Here is a 15,586-nt window from a genome sequence, read left to right as displayed (position 1 = left end):
GAGCAATTTCAAAAAGTTAACATTATAAGTTCAAAGCTATTTAGGAAAAATATTAGACTTGTAAAATTGCATTTATTAGGTGTTAGCAATAAACACTTGATTTCAATTGCTACATTGTTGCATTTTTTGCTATACTCATAATATTAAATTAAGGGATTTTCACAAAAGTTTTCTAATTACTAAACAATTTACAATAATGCAATATGTTCACATTAACCTTAATCAAAGCTATTGCTAGTGTAAACAGTTTAAAAATGCAATAAGAAGACCAGAAGGAAAAAAAAAACAAGAAGAAACAAAAAAGAACCGTAAGTGTTGTATAAGTACTATAAATAAATAATTTGTTATTGTAAGAAAAAAAAACAACAATAAATTGTAAACAAAACTCTGGAACAAGTAGAAAAAATCAACAAAAACAAATGACAAGCATAAAGCTATTACGAACAGACAAACGAGCTGTCAAGAGGTAGGAGGACAACATAAACAATAAATAAATTTTGCAATACGGAATAGCTAAATAATATTTTTTGTAGTGTAAACAAATAATGTTTTTTTTTCATAATTCTACTGGACTTAAAAAATTTTAAATTATAAATAAAAATTTCAGAATTTTCTTAAGTCAAAAAAAAAAAAAGAACAACAACAAAAACCTTGTTGCCATTTTGAAATATAATTAGAATTATTGAAGGCTTGTTTACTAAACTATTTGCAATAAGGTCTTCTTTTTTTTCTTCTAAATATGGCAACCTTGTTCCTAATAAATACAACAAAACGTGCAAGCAAGTAAATGAGTGAGTTGTTAGTGCATCTGGCATGTTTGTGTTGTTTACAAACATTATTTATAAATAATTTTTGCAACACACACACATACGTACGCTGAATGCTTTACTTTACAATGTAATTAGACAACTACAGCAATGTAAATATTTACTAAATAACTATAGAATATTGAAAAGTTGACTACAGTCGGTCTGGAGCGGTTTAGCTATATAAAGGATTCAATTATCCAATAAATATTTTTGAAATATTTTACTGAAGGTCAATGAATGAAGGGAAAATCTGTTGAGACTGCACTACACTCGCTAGTTTGGCACATTGAAAAGACAATAGCGCAAGGGGTATATACACTTGTTGCCTTCTTGGACATTGAGGGGGCTTTCAACAATGTTCACCCTGGGTCGATAACAACGGCCCTGACTGGCCTGGGTATAAACCAACCAATAACAGCTTTCATCAAGAGATTACTGACTCAACGAATCATTATCTCTGAAATGGGAGCAGCAAATGTCACAAAAGTGGCAAATCGCGGTACCCCACAAGGTGGAGTTCTATCTCCACTTCTATGGAACCTAGCGTTGAACCCACTTCTTATGGATCTCAGATCTATGGGATTTAAGGTAATAGCATGTGCAGACGATGTGTCTGTAGTAGTATCTGGCAAATATCTGGATACTTTATCGCAAAGGATGGAGATTGCACTCAAGACACTCAGTACGTGGAGCAACGTCAGTGGCCTTGGTGTAAATCCATCGAAAACGGAACTTGTCCTCTTCATTAAGAAGTACAAGATACCCACCTTCACTCTCCCACGACTGAATGGGATAGAATTGAAGTTATCGGATAGTGCCAAATATCTGGGAGTAATCCTAGATTCAAAACTATCATGGAGTTTGAACACTCAATCTAGAGTATCAAAAGCGGCTGCGGCCTTATACTCGTGTAAGAGAGCAATTGGCCATTGAGGGGGCTTTCAACAATGTTCACCCTGGGTCGATAACAACGGCCCTGACTGGCCTGGGTATAAACCAACCAATAACAGCTTTCATCAAGAGATTACTGACTCAACGAATCATTATCTCTGAAATGGGAGCAGCAAATGTCACAAAAGTGGCAAATCGCGGTACCCCACAAGGTGGAGTTCTATCTCCACTTCTATGGAACCTAGCGTTGAACCCACTTCTTATGGATCTCAGATCTATGGGATTTAAGGTAATAGCATGTGCAGACGATGTGTCTGTAGTAGTATCTGGCAAATATCTGGATACTTTATCGCAAAGGATGGAGATTGCACTCAAGACACTCAGTACGTGGAGCAACGTCAGTGGCCTTGGTGTAAATCCATCGAAAACGGAACTTGTCCTCTTCATTAAGAAGTACAAGATACCCACCTTCACTCTCCCACGACTGAATGGGATAGAATTGAAGTTATCGGATAGTGCCAAATATCTGGGAGTAATCCTAGATTCAAAACTATCATGGAGTTTGAACACTCAATCTAGAGTATCAAAAGCGGCTGCGGCCTTATACTCGTGTAAGAGAGCAATTGGCAAATCATGGGGCATAAACCCCAAGAACACCAAATGGCTCTTTGACATGGTAGTCAAGCCCATACTATTGTACGGTGCACTTCTATGGTGGAAGTCTGAACAAAAGGACTCACACCGCAAACGTTTTGAGGGAATCCTTCGTACATCAGCTCTATTGATAACAGGGGCCCTCCGCACCACCCCATCAAAGGCTCTCTTTGTCATGATGGGATGGTTACCTATTGATCTAATGGCCCAAGAGGCTGCCCTCAACGCGGCTATTAGACTCAATACAATTGGTATGTGGCATATGATTCAGTCAGGTCACTCCACCATTCTCGATTGTCTAGGAGAGATTCCTGACTATTGCATCGCCAAACCGTCTTTTGATAGAAGCTTTTCGGTGAATATCCGACACGATCCAAATGTGATGGAAACAATCCTCCATGACGGATCGTATAAGGTTTTCACTGATGGCTCAAAATCAAACCATGATGTAGGCGGTGGCTTTTACATAGAACATTCGGGAACGGAAGTATCATTCAAGCTTCCTGACCAATGTAGCGTCCTTCAGGCTGAACTATCAGCCATTAAACGGGCTGCAAACTGGCTCAGGTTTTATCGAATATACGGTGCAAATATTCGAATTTATACCGACAGCCAGGCAGCCCTTAAGGTTCTAAGTGGTGTCTACACGACGTCAAACTTAGTCCTAGAATGCCGGCATCCCTTAACGAGATGGCGAAACATTCCACAATAGGACTGTATTGGATTCCAGGACATCAGCAAATTCCTGGTAATACCATCGCTAGCTCCTCGCTTGCTAGGCTCCTCGCTTGCAAGAGAGCATACCGACCCTTTTGTCGGTATACCGCTTTCAACCTGCAAACGCTCGATACGTGAAAACTATATGGGCTTGCGCAATGCAGATGGTCGACTGAAGCCACCTGCAGACAGGCAAGCATTATGTGGCCATCTTACGATCCACAAAGATCCCAAGCCCTTTTCTACATTCCGAGAGTTAATCTACGGAACTTAACGGCAGTGGTAACTGGCCACTGGCCTTTCGGACTCCATGCAAGAAGACTGAACCTACCCAGTAACGACTTCTGCAGGAGCTGCCAGGATGAAGAGGAAGAAGAGAGTATTACTCACTTCCTCTGTCATTGTCCTGCCCTAGCTGATCACAGAATGGGTCTGCTAGGCAGCTACTTTCTGCATGACCTAGCGGATCTATCGGAGGTTAATATCCGGAAGATAGATTCCTATATTCGTGCGACAAACTGGTTCGGTGGAAACCAGAGTGATTAGGTTGAAGTGTACTAATACGCCGACCGCTTTCTCTAGTTTCAGGTATCACAAAGGGATCAAAATACTGGACCCAAGTGTGTCACCAGTGATGACATCGCGAGGACGACCTGCCTACCTAACCTAACCCACTGAAGGGTCAATTATGGACTGTATTCAGGGTGGATAAATGTATGGGGGACCTTTTTAAAATCGTTAAGCGATACTTCCCTTTCAGAATATTAATGAGCAACCGGAAAAAAACGGAAATGTCTAGATCGTTTTAGAAACTACGAACGACCCAAAATATACACTTATTTAATTTCGGGTGTCTGAGACGAATACTTCGATGTTCTACAATGTTTTCCGATGGTCGGTATTAAAATAAAACATAAATTAGATGAATAGAAAGATTTGGCAATTGTAGCATCTTGCCATTACATTTGGATAATGTTGTTAAGGTAAGATCACTTGAGGCCAAGCGAAATGCTGGTAATTTGCATTAGGGGCTCCAAATATTTATCATCCGAATTTAAGTGTGTCGTAACTAACTGAGTATAAACTTTTGAACACACACAACCATGAAAGCAATAGTTGACAAAAACGTTGATAGAAAGGATAGTTCCTTTACTAAGTTGAAGAGGGGCGCACAAGAGGCCTAGGTTTATTTCTTCTGATTTGATGTAGTATACATCCTTCTATCAACATAATCTAAACTAAAAGATTAGTACAAAGATATAATTTTGATTTTTTTTAATTAGTGATTAGCGACAGCTACTAAAAATTTTCTAGTTTAAATGAATAATGGAGAATAATGGAGACTATAGACTAGACTATAGACTAGACTATAGACTAGACTATAGACTAGACTATAGACTAGACTATAGACTAGACTATAGACTAGACTATAGACTAGACTATAGACTAGAATATAGACTAGATTATAGACTAGACTATAGACTAGACTATAGACTAGATTATAGACTAGACTATAGACTAGACTATAGACTAGACTATAGACTAGACTATAGACTAGACTATAGACTAGACTATAGACTAGACTATAGACTAGACTATAGACTAGACTATAGACTAAACTATAGACTAGACTATAGACTAGACTATAGACTAGACTATAGACTAGACTATAGACTAGACTATAGACTAGACTATTGACTAGACTATAGACTAGACTATAGACTAGACTATAGACTAGACTATAGACTAGACTATAGACTAGACTATAGACTAGACTATAGACTAGACTATAGACTAGACTATAGACTAGACTAGACTATAGACTAGACTATAGACTAGACTATAGACTAGACTAGACTATAGACTAGACTATAGACTAGACTATAGACTAGACTATAGACTAGACTAGACTATAGACTAGACTATAGACTAGACTATAGACTATAAATTAGACTATAAACTAGACTATAAGCAAACAGTAGACTAGACTATAGACTTGAATTTTTTAAAGGATTTTCAGGAATTACTTTAATTTCTCCCAACTAATAAGATATATACGATTTCATGAAGTTAGTAAACATGTAGGGTGCACAAGAAAACAACACCGCACAAGATAATATCTTCGAATGAAAAATATGAAATTTTTTTAAACAAATATTAACAATACAGCTAGCAAGTAACAAAATATTTTGTTAAATAAATGTTTAACAACAAAAAATAATTTTGAGTGAAAAGGACATAGAAAACTAATTGCAACAGATGATGAGCAAATACTGATTACAAAGTTACAGTTGAGTGAATGTATAAGTGACACTGTGTACATAATGTGGCGAGTGGGTGGTGTATAAGGTCTACTAATTACGTTATAAGTTCTCTTATTAAAACAAAATTAATGATACTGCAGTGCAAAAATATTTTACTCATTATCACATGTATGTATGGTTGCGAACGTAGACAGACACATTCAAATTTTCTAAAAGATAAATAATGATTGTTTATTTTTGTTTAGTCTTGTTGTTGTTGATTTTTTTGATTATTGTAAAATTTATTTACTGATAGATACATGAATAAAATGTATCATCGTAGTATAGGGTTTGCCAAAAAAAGTTCAGGGGATATTATATTAGGATTTAAGAAAAAGCTCACATACACAGTAGATCAGACTATAGACTAGACTAGACTATAGACTAGACTATAGACTAGACTATAGACTAGACTATAGACTAGACTAGACTATAGACTAGACTATAGACTAGACTATAGACTATAAATTAGACTATAAACTAGACTATAAGCAAACAGTAGACTAGACTATAGACTTGAATTTTTTAAAGGATTTTCAGGAATTACTTTAATTTCTCCCAACTAATAAGATATATACGATTTCATGAAGTTAGTAAACATGTAGGGTGCACAAGAAAACAACACCGCACAAGATAATATCTTCGAATGAAAAATATGAAATTTTTTTAAACAAATATTAACAATACAGCTAGCAAGTAACAAAATATTTTGTTAAATAAATGTTTAACAACAAAAAATAATTTTGAGTGAAAAGGACATAGAAAACTAATTGCAACAGATGATGAGCAAATACTGATTACAAAGTTACAGTTGAGTGAATGTATAAGTGACACTGTGTACATAATGTGGCGAGTGGGTGGTGTATAAGGTCTACTAATTACGTTATAAGTTCTCTTATTAAAACAAAATTAATGATACTGCAGTGCAAAAATATTTTACTCATTATCACATGTATGTATGGTTGCGAACGTAGACAGACACATTCAAATTTTCTAAAAGATAAATAATGATTGTTTATTTTTGTTTAGTCTTTGTTGTTGTTGATTTTTTTGATTATTGTAAAATTTATTTACTGATAGATACATGAATAAAATGTATCATCGTAGTATAGGGTTTGCCAAAAAAAGTTCAGGGGATATTATATTAGGATTTAAGAAAAAGCTCACATACACAGTAGATCAGTCGCCGATCTATAGGGGGTGGGGGAAAAATTAAATCCCCCCCAAAACCGGAAAATGTTCATACTAAATATAAAAAGAAGAAAACAAAAAATAAAAATAAAAAAATAAATTTTCAAACCACCGCCCCTCTCCTCAAACGCTTGAGCCGGCAGTAGATTATAACTTGGAGAGGTCAACCAAATCAATCATATTTTGAAGTTTCCTAGAAATTTGCTCAAATTTTTTCAAATATAACAAAAATCAACCATAAATAAAGGAATTAACAAACATTATCTGCAAATAAAGATCTCAGCGAATATATCGTACAATAAATCGGTTATTGACAAAGTATTTGACAATTTTATTTGCAACGGGAATCCCCTTTGTGAAGATCCATAAACAATAATCCCATTATAATTAGACATTGCATTTTGTGCTCACTCTATGGCATAAATGAAATTTGCACGTCTGAGGTCTACGTCATTTCAATTCTCATGTTTCTTTGTTCATGCTTTTTTCTCAGTCTTGTACTATATAGAGTCTATAATATATTTTTGACGTTAATTAAGTTTCATGTGTTGTAGGTTAAGGTTTATTTCTATTCTCTTTTTTATATTTTTGCACAATTTTATTTGTATTCTATTTGAGCATCTACTTTTTCTTTAGCAATTTGTTTGTTTTTTGCGGTTATTTCAATATTAGACAAACTATATTAGAAATACAAAGGTAAAATGTTAAAAACTTACCATTTTAAAGCCAATTCATGTTACTAAAAGCTGAACAGTTGTAGAAACTTAAAATCCTTAAGACGTTTGAGAAGTTGAGAGTTGTTGATAAAATGTTTATATACAATTTTTTTATCATAATGACAATTTTGTTAAATTGATTAAACACATATTTTTAATATTATATTTTACTTTTTTAATTTTACACTTAATTTTAATTTAAATTATTTTCCTTTAATTTTAAGATTTTTTTTTAACAATTTTTGAACACATAATTTAATTGGAATTAAAATAATAATACTTTAAAAATAAACACATTTTTGTATATATTTTTTTTTAATTAAATTAATTTATATAAAACTTAAAAAGGATTTTCAAAGATTTTAAACACACATTCACATTATGCCGGATCAATAAATATGATAAGGATCTGCAAATAAAAGAAATAAAAAAATTAGCAAATGCCGATAATAGTATATTAAAAAGGATTTTAATTAGTTAAAATTTAAAATTAATCAAAAGAGAAATCGAGATATCGAAATTACAGATGTTTTCGCTAAGAACTAGTTTAGTTTTCGTTTGGTTCTTGTTTAGATATAAATCAGTTCTAGTTTAGTTTGTGGTCAGTTATTATTCATTCAGTTCTATCTCAGTTCTAGTTCAGTTCTAGTTCAGTTATAGTTCAAGTTCAGTTCAAGTTCAGTTCTAGTTCAGTTCTAGTTCAGTTCTAGTTCAGTTCTAGTTCAGTTCTAGTTCAGTTCTAGTTCAGTTCTAGTTCAGTTCTAGTTCAGTTCTAGTTGAGTTCTAGTTCAGTTCTAGTTCAGTTCTAGTTCAGTTCTAGTTCAGTTCTAGTTCAGTTCTAGTCCAGTTCTAGTTCAGTTCTAGTTCAGTCCTACTTCAGTTCAAGTTTAGTTCTAGTTCAGTTCTAATTTAGTTCTAGTTCAGTTCTAATCCACTTCTTGTACATGTCCAGTTCAGTTCAAATTTAGTTCTGTTTCTGTTCTAGTTCAAAAACTTTTATGATTTAAACTTAAATCTCTTAAAATAATTTAATTTACACAACCAAGCAACTTATAATTGTATTTTCAATAGAACCAAAAATTCTTTGTTTGCATTTTTCAATTTTTGGAGGTCAACCAACCTTAAATGCAAACAGCAAACAATTTTTGTGACCTTGATTTTTGCCATAAAGTGCAAAAATGTTCACCTTTATTTTAATGCAAAAAAATATATATTTGAATATTATTTTCTCTAGCGACATGAAAGCAATAAAAATCTTGCACTCCTTGAATTTTGTTGCTCCTAAAATTTACCACCATTACATCCAGACACTCCTTACTCTGTGAATAACAGAAATGCTTCTAATACTTTCCCTTTATAAGTAAGTGCAAAACAATTCTTAGCTGTGGGTACGGGTTATTTCCAACAGAACTTTTTCGTAAGAAAAACAAACAATAAAAATACAAATTGTACAAAAAACTGTAGACATTTTTACTTACCGCGCCAGCAATTCCTATAAATATTTAAAAGGATATGTTTGCTGCAACCATATTTTGCGTTGTACTTTTTTTGTTATTGCAAAGACACGTCCTTGTTCGTCTTTGTTTACAAACAAACATTTTATGTGTGCAATAAAATATGTAGAGTCAGAGGAAGAAAAACGACACAAAATAGATTTTAGTAAAATGTTTTTGCACAACATCTTCTCTATTAGATGAACAGCAATATGACGCTGTGTTTTTTATTGTTTTGAAGGCATTTAGGGGGCGTCAAGCCTTAGTTCATATATATAGAGACAAATATTTACTGGTGACCTTCAAAACGTTTCTTTACTCCTGAGAAGGCAACCAAAACCACCTTCGTAGCATTTATGCCAGCCAGACAATCAACCAAAAAGAGAGATAGAGAAAAAGTATTGAAATAAAAACACACAAAACAGGACAATGAACTGAATTGAGTGAATGTATGTGTGTGTGCAAATACGTTTAATAACAACTGGTTTGTTATTGGATTTGTTCGTCTTTTCTTTTGGAACAAAAACAATAGATACTTCCAGACACTCGTATATCGTATACATTGGTGGTAAGGAACTTTTGTATATGTTTTATTGGGTGGTATAAAGGAAGGTAGGAAGCAAGACAAGGATAATGATGATGTTATTAAACTTCCAAATATGAAGGTCACTTGTATTATTTCTTTAAAAGTAAAAATAATTATTTCTTTGTTATTTTTATACCCTTATTGAGTGTTGTCATAAATGTGAATTAAATAAATTAAAAAATTAAATCGTAAAATTTGTGGGAATTTAGTTGGTGAATTTTCCAAATATTGAATTATATCGTAGGTATGCAGTTAAGTTTATTGATTGATTTCGAGTATATACATATGCATACTTGAGATTTTGCAAGTCTTGTAGACTTTACTCACTAATCTCAGAAATCGATACACCTCTAGAGAGATACTGAACCAGAGTGTAATCAATCGGCTTCCGGTATCGAAAAAAGAAAGGGCAAGTTTTTGAGACATACGATCATAGTGGAATAAAGTACAATGACATCATACATCAAGAAAAGTATTAAACTCGCAAAGGTGTTTCAAATACCCCAGATTCTAAACCCTTCCACTTTTTATGGATCTTAGGCTCATTGGCTTTAGGGAATCGCGTATGCAGACGCAAAGAATGGATGTTGCACTCAAGTCACTCTGCACATGGAGCACTTGATGTAAATCCATCGATCATGGAAGTAGTTCTCTTCACTAAGAAGTACAAGGTACACATCTTCACTCTTCCACGGTTAAATGAAGTATAATTGAAGCTTTGAAGTTGGATTTAAAACAATCATGACATTTGAACACTCAATATAGGGTGTCTAAAGCGGTTGCGGCCTTATGCTCGTGTTTGACATATCAACTTTGCTTATAGTGCAAACGCCTCCCATATAGCTAACTATTGACCTAATGGCCCAAGAGGTTGCTCTCAATGCGGATATTAGATACATATGACTCCATTATGTCAATATTGGCTATTGCATCGCCAAACCAACTTTTGATAGAAGCTTTGAGGTAGCTATTAAAAACGATCTAATTGCGAAAGAAACAATCCTCCATGACTGATCGTATAAGGTCTTTACCGAACTCTCAAAATCAAACCATAGTGTAGACGGTGGCTTTTACGTAGCACACTCTGAAAATCAAGTTTTCTATAGGCTTCCAGACGAATGTAGCATTCTTTCAGCCATAAAACGGGATGAACACTGTCTCAGATATTACCGAATGTATGGTGTTAACACTCCAATATAAATGTGCTGATAGCCAGGTAGCCCTTAGGGTTCAAAGTAGTATTTACACTTAGGACTACTGAAGTCCAGGACATCAACAAATTCCTGATAATGCAATAGCGGACTCTCCGAGGTGGATTTCTCTTCGCTGATACATTGCATAACTTTCGACGTTATCAGTAGACCGAACAACAAACCCATCCAATAAGCCAAAGTATTTGCTATGAACAGAGTAAATCCTCATCATATCCTAAAGGAAAATTCAACGATGACATATAGTAAAATTCTATCCAACTACCTTTCATCCAACAAAAAAAAACTTATACCGAAAAATAAATTATATCAGTTCACATGCAACCAGATATGTTAGGTTCCGGATCAGAATTCTGCAGTTTATAGTACCGACAGAACAGAATAGAGATACTGATATCCTCTTCAAATCCTCACTTTCGGATTGCAATAACATTAAATTGCGTGGATAGATCTACCATTTTTAATGGAGAAAGTAAATAAGAAAAATTTTACCAAATCTTTTAGATTACAAAATGTGGAATATATAAGAGAAAACAATTCGATATAGAACACTCCAACTTTATGGAAATGTTTACATACATTTTACTGTCTACATTACATTTCTCATCCAACATACCATTTGACACTTTGAAAACTCTCGTAAAGTCTATGAAGCGTGTGTGGTACCACTGTCATTCTCTAAATATTTTTCAATATTAACTATTTAAAATCGTATTTTACCATTTATTGTAACTATTTGTAAAATAATACCCATCATTTGTTTTTTTAATACATATCATTAATTACACAAATTTTTCAGTTATATTTAGACTCATTTGTATGTATTTCATTAAATTGTGCAATTATACAAGTTGATAATTATAGGCGTTACATTTTACTATGTACTTTGTGTTGTAGTAAACCTTTCCTTTGGGTAAGCGAGTGTGGTTGGTACAAGGTACCAATTGTTGAACTAGATTTTGTAAAAAATCTACACCCATTGTAATTATCGTAAAAAATACAAAAATAATTAAAATTTCCCACCATCGACTAATGATCCAAAAACATTATACATATATTTGGTATACAAACTAAGCAAAAAATAAATGAAAAATCAAAAAGTCTAGAGTTTTTTTTTCAAGTAAATTTTCTTTTACTTTTGTTGTGAAGTCTCAAAATTTAACAGAAAAGGCGTAAAAGCCGTTTAGGCCTTAATTACATTTTCTAGGAAATAAAGCAATTGCCTTTGAATATATGTTTACCTAAAGAGAACTTCAAATAAACAATAAAAAACAAAAATAGCAAAGTCATTAATTATTATTAATAATTTAGGTATAGTAAAGTAAACAAAATAACTAAGTTTTAGGGGGAAAACAATATTCCCAGATTTCTAGCAAATTCATACAGTTTTGTGCGAATATTAAAAAAATATTATTTTCAATATAATTTAATGATTTTTCAAGCAAGATTGGCTTAAGGATTAACTGCATCTGCATGCAGTACCGAAATTTTTACAATTCCTTGTCAAAAGTGAGCGGTAAACTGCTAATATTTGGATAACAACCAGTTATCATTATGACCGCCATCGTTATCATTTTCACAACTCATCGTTGACATTGAAACAACAACAACACATTTTTGTCATTTCGATTACGCTTTGTGTCATTTCGGCAATACATCGTTGTGATTTCGACAATGAACCGTTGCAATTTCGACAACACAACTTTCTGTTTGACAACATAGCATTGTCACTTTGGTAACATACGTCGGTCATAGACCCACAAAAGTATATATATGCTGGCTCCTTGTTGAATTCTAAGATGATCGAGCTATGTTCTTGCGACAGTTGAAATTTTGTATAAACTTTTTCTATTTACAAGGTTTAGATATTGAAAATTGTCAATATCGATCCACGTTTTCGTATAGCAAGTGGCAACCAGAAAACAGTTTTAAGTCATAACAGCTTATAAAATACCATTATAACGGTGAAATTCCATACTAACAATTCTTATGTGTACTTAAACTCTTAACCAAATTATGAGGATCGGTTCATAATTGACCCTAACCACCATATAAGGTTCCCTTCAGCAAAAATCTCTTTACCAACTTTTATTAGGAACGACCTCCATATTAGGTCCCCTTCAGAAAATGACTTTAACGCACATTACTGGATCAGAAATAACAAAAACAAATTTCGTATAAGACAAAATCTGTTTGACGAATTTTGTAAGGATCGGATTATATTTGACCCTACGCCCCGTAAAAGTTCCCCTCAGGAAATAACTTTACCGCTCATTACTGGCTTAAAAATACGAGTACGGCGATGAAATTCCACATTAACAAGTTTTGTAAGAACAAACATTTTTTGACCGATTGCTCAGAAAATGGATTTCGATAATAACAGAAGCGTCGATTCATAAATATCAAAATTTTCTTAAAAAGAAGCAATCATTTTCGGCACTCTTACTGGTCTTTTTTTTATTTGATAACGTCATTTATTTTGTATATTTCTCGATTTTTCAACTACCCGTTCATACTTTGACAACAGATGTTATTAAAAAATTATGTCTTTTTCCTCTGTGCGCATTTCTTCAAAAGCTTAAAAACTTTTCGTTTAAACTTCACAGCATATTTTAAATACCGGTTAAAACTTTCCCGCCTAAAAATTTCCTATTAAAGCTGACAACGTTTACACATTGTATCTTAAGAGTCACATTGTATCTTAAGAGTTAAAGGGTCTTGTGAAAAAAACCTGAGAAATTTCACACTCTTTTAGAAAATTATAAAAGGAAAAAATTTAACAACTAAATGCAAATTACTTAAAACACTAAAAACTGTTAAGCCTATTTGCAGAGCTCTAAATAAAACATTTTTCAATTATTTCGCAGAATTTTTTTAAAAAAACCAAATTTCAAATATAACCTAAAAAATCGTTTAACATACTGTAATGCTTACAAAATATTTCACAACAATCTTCAGCAAAAGCATTTATCAATTTAATTAGAGTAGTTTTGTTTTTGTTTTTCTTCTTAAATCCATTAATATATTCGTCTAGATACAATGTACTAATTGTGCAAATGTTAAATATCACTAACGCTTTAATTTAAAATTTAAACAAAAAATTTTGAAAACTAAATACGAATTTAAATTAAAAAGAAAAAACTTTATAAAAATTGTATGAATGAACCTGAAAATGTTATTTTAGAAAAACACTTTAACATTTTGCAACGCAATTTTGAAACAAATTTACAAAATACAAAAGCAAAAAAAATGTTCTTTCATGTTGAACATCAATTTTATCTAAAGAATGTGGAAAAAACTATAAGTTATTGAAATTTATGGAAGGTACTTCTTCGAGATAACAAATCAATGCGCTTCAATTAACAAAATTATTGAATCAAACAAAAAAGTCTTTATTAAATAATTGTTATGAATAAAGCTGTGATCAACACTAAATCACTGAAACGATATTATACAGGCGTGGCACTTCCCACATACATAGTTAGTTAATTAAATGTTTGAAAGGTGGATGTATCTATATAAAATCTAATAAAATACCCCTAGGTCTCTAACAGGTTTTTGGTGAGCTCTTTAACTAGTGCCTCAGGGGGGAATTGAACCCACCAACTCCAGGCTACCTGACTAGAACACTAAGTACTTACCTACCTGAAGCTACTTCCATATAAAGTTTATAGAAATCTAAACTTTGCATAGCCTCTTCGAAACCTATGCAAACGTTTTCCTATAATTATAGTTTTGTTTTAGGTCTGTAGCGTATTTAAAGATATTATTAATAGAAACACTATTATTTACACAAATATTGATAAGAATGATGATAAATGATAATGAAAATAGAAACACGCAAAAAACGTGATCAATTTAATTTGTTTCTGTTAGAGAAGAAGAGTGTAAAGTTCTGAAAAATATGTTTCAAATTATATGCTATAAATCAAGTGTGACGTTTGATAAGAAAGACTTGAAGAATCGGTTGTAGTGTTTCAAACTGTTAGTAAAACCTTTAATAGCGACAAGAACTTTTTGGGCCAGATAGTTTGAAAACAGGTATGATAACATCTCAGTCTATAATCAATCTTCAAAAACAGAAACGAGCCGCTGCAATAGCCACAAAGAAGTCAGTTGTACGATTCCGAATTTATCCGATCGGGGACCTTCTAATCTTTTGCTAGATACAAAGAAATGTACTTAGGCCACACAATCGAATTTTTAAAAACAGAAAATTATTCCATGGTATTCTCTGGTGACCTTAAGTTCTTCGAAAGGTAAGGAGTGAGATCGAAAAATTCTTAACATACATATATGTTTATAAAAAAGAAACCACTAAACTTACAGCTTTATTTTTTTTTTATTTGATTCAAATTATTATTACAATTTACAAAAAAAAATATTTTTATAGTTTTAATCACTAGTGATGAAATTTTGAACCCTTTTCGGAAACCCTTCCATTAACGTTTTTATAGTGCTTTTTGTCACTTTGCTCGAACATGTAGTCCATCTCCGTTTAAAATCTACCACACTTTTGGACACCTTTTTTGTACTCTTCAATTCTCTTTTAACAAAAGCCCAATATCTCTCCACTGGCCTTAGCTCCGGGCAGTTTGGATGATTTGCCTCTCTTGGTACAAATACCACATTATTGTTCTTGTACCATTCAAGGGCTTTTACCATAGTGACAGGACCAAGTCAGGCCAAAAATAAGTGGACACATTATGAATCTTATGAATGGAAGCAGCCTTTTTGTAAACATTCCTTGATGTAAATTTCGGTATTTATAGAGCCCGTTGTAACAAATGATTGGCTTCTTTTGCCGCAACTGCATATTGCTTGCCATACCAAGAACTTTCTGGGAAATTTTGTCTGCTTTTGGGTCCTAAACTTTTCTTAAACATTCTCTCGAGCATCAGCAACATAAAACTTTTGACCTGGAAGTTGCGAAAAATCTGCCAGAACATACGTTTCGTCATCCATTATGCAGCAAGAATATTTTTTATAAAACTTGACTTCAATTTCCGTGCTCT

At 33.0% G+C, this 15,586-nt stretch overlaps 2 protein-coding genes across 2 annotated transcripts in view; both read right to left on the bottom strand.

Annotated features, from left to right (window-relative positions):
- Nucleotides 1-7,435, bottom strand: part of LOC111690376 (myc protein) — a 48,124-nt gene extending 40,689 nt beyond the window's left edge. The window contains exon 1 of the mRNA XM_023452846.2: nucleotides 7,282-7,435. The gene's annotated coding sequence lies outside the window, so the exon portion shown is untranslated. The remainder of the gene's footprint in view (nucleotides 1-7,281) is intronic.
- An 88-nt stretch (nucleotides 7,436-7,523) lies between these two features.
- The window catches only part of LOC111676024 (mitochondrial cardiolipin hydrolase), a 115,099-nt gene continuing 107,036 nt past the window's right edge, over nucleotides 7,524-15,586 (bottom strand). The window contains exon 4 of the mRNA XM_046945364.1: nucleotides 7,524-7,690. The gene's annotated coding sequence lies outside the window, so the exon portion shown is untranslated. The remainder of the gene's footprint in view (nucleotides 7,691-15,586) is intronic.

Source organism: Lucilia cuprina, chromosome 3 (assembly GCF_022045245.1).
Source record: "Lucilia cuprina isolate Lc7/37 chromosome 3, ASM2204524v1, whole genome shotgun sequence".
In the NCBI taxonomy this organism is placed as follows: domain Eukaryota; kingdom Metazoa; phylum Arthropoda; class Insecta; order Diptera; family Calliphoridae; genus Lucilia; species Lucilia cuprina.
The sequence above is the reverse complement of the archived record's forward strand: the minus strand, read 5'-3'. Positions and strand labels throughout refer to the sequence as shown.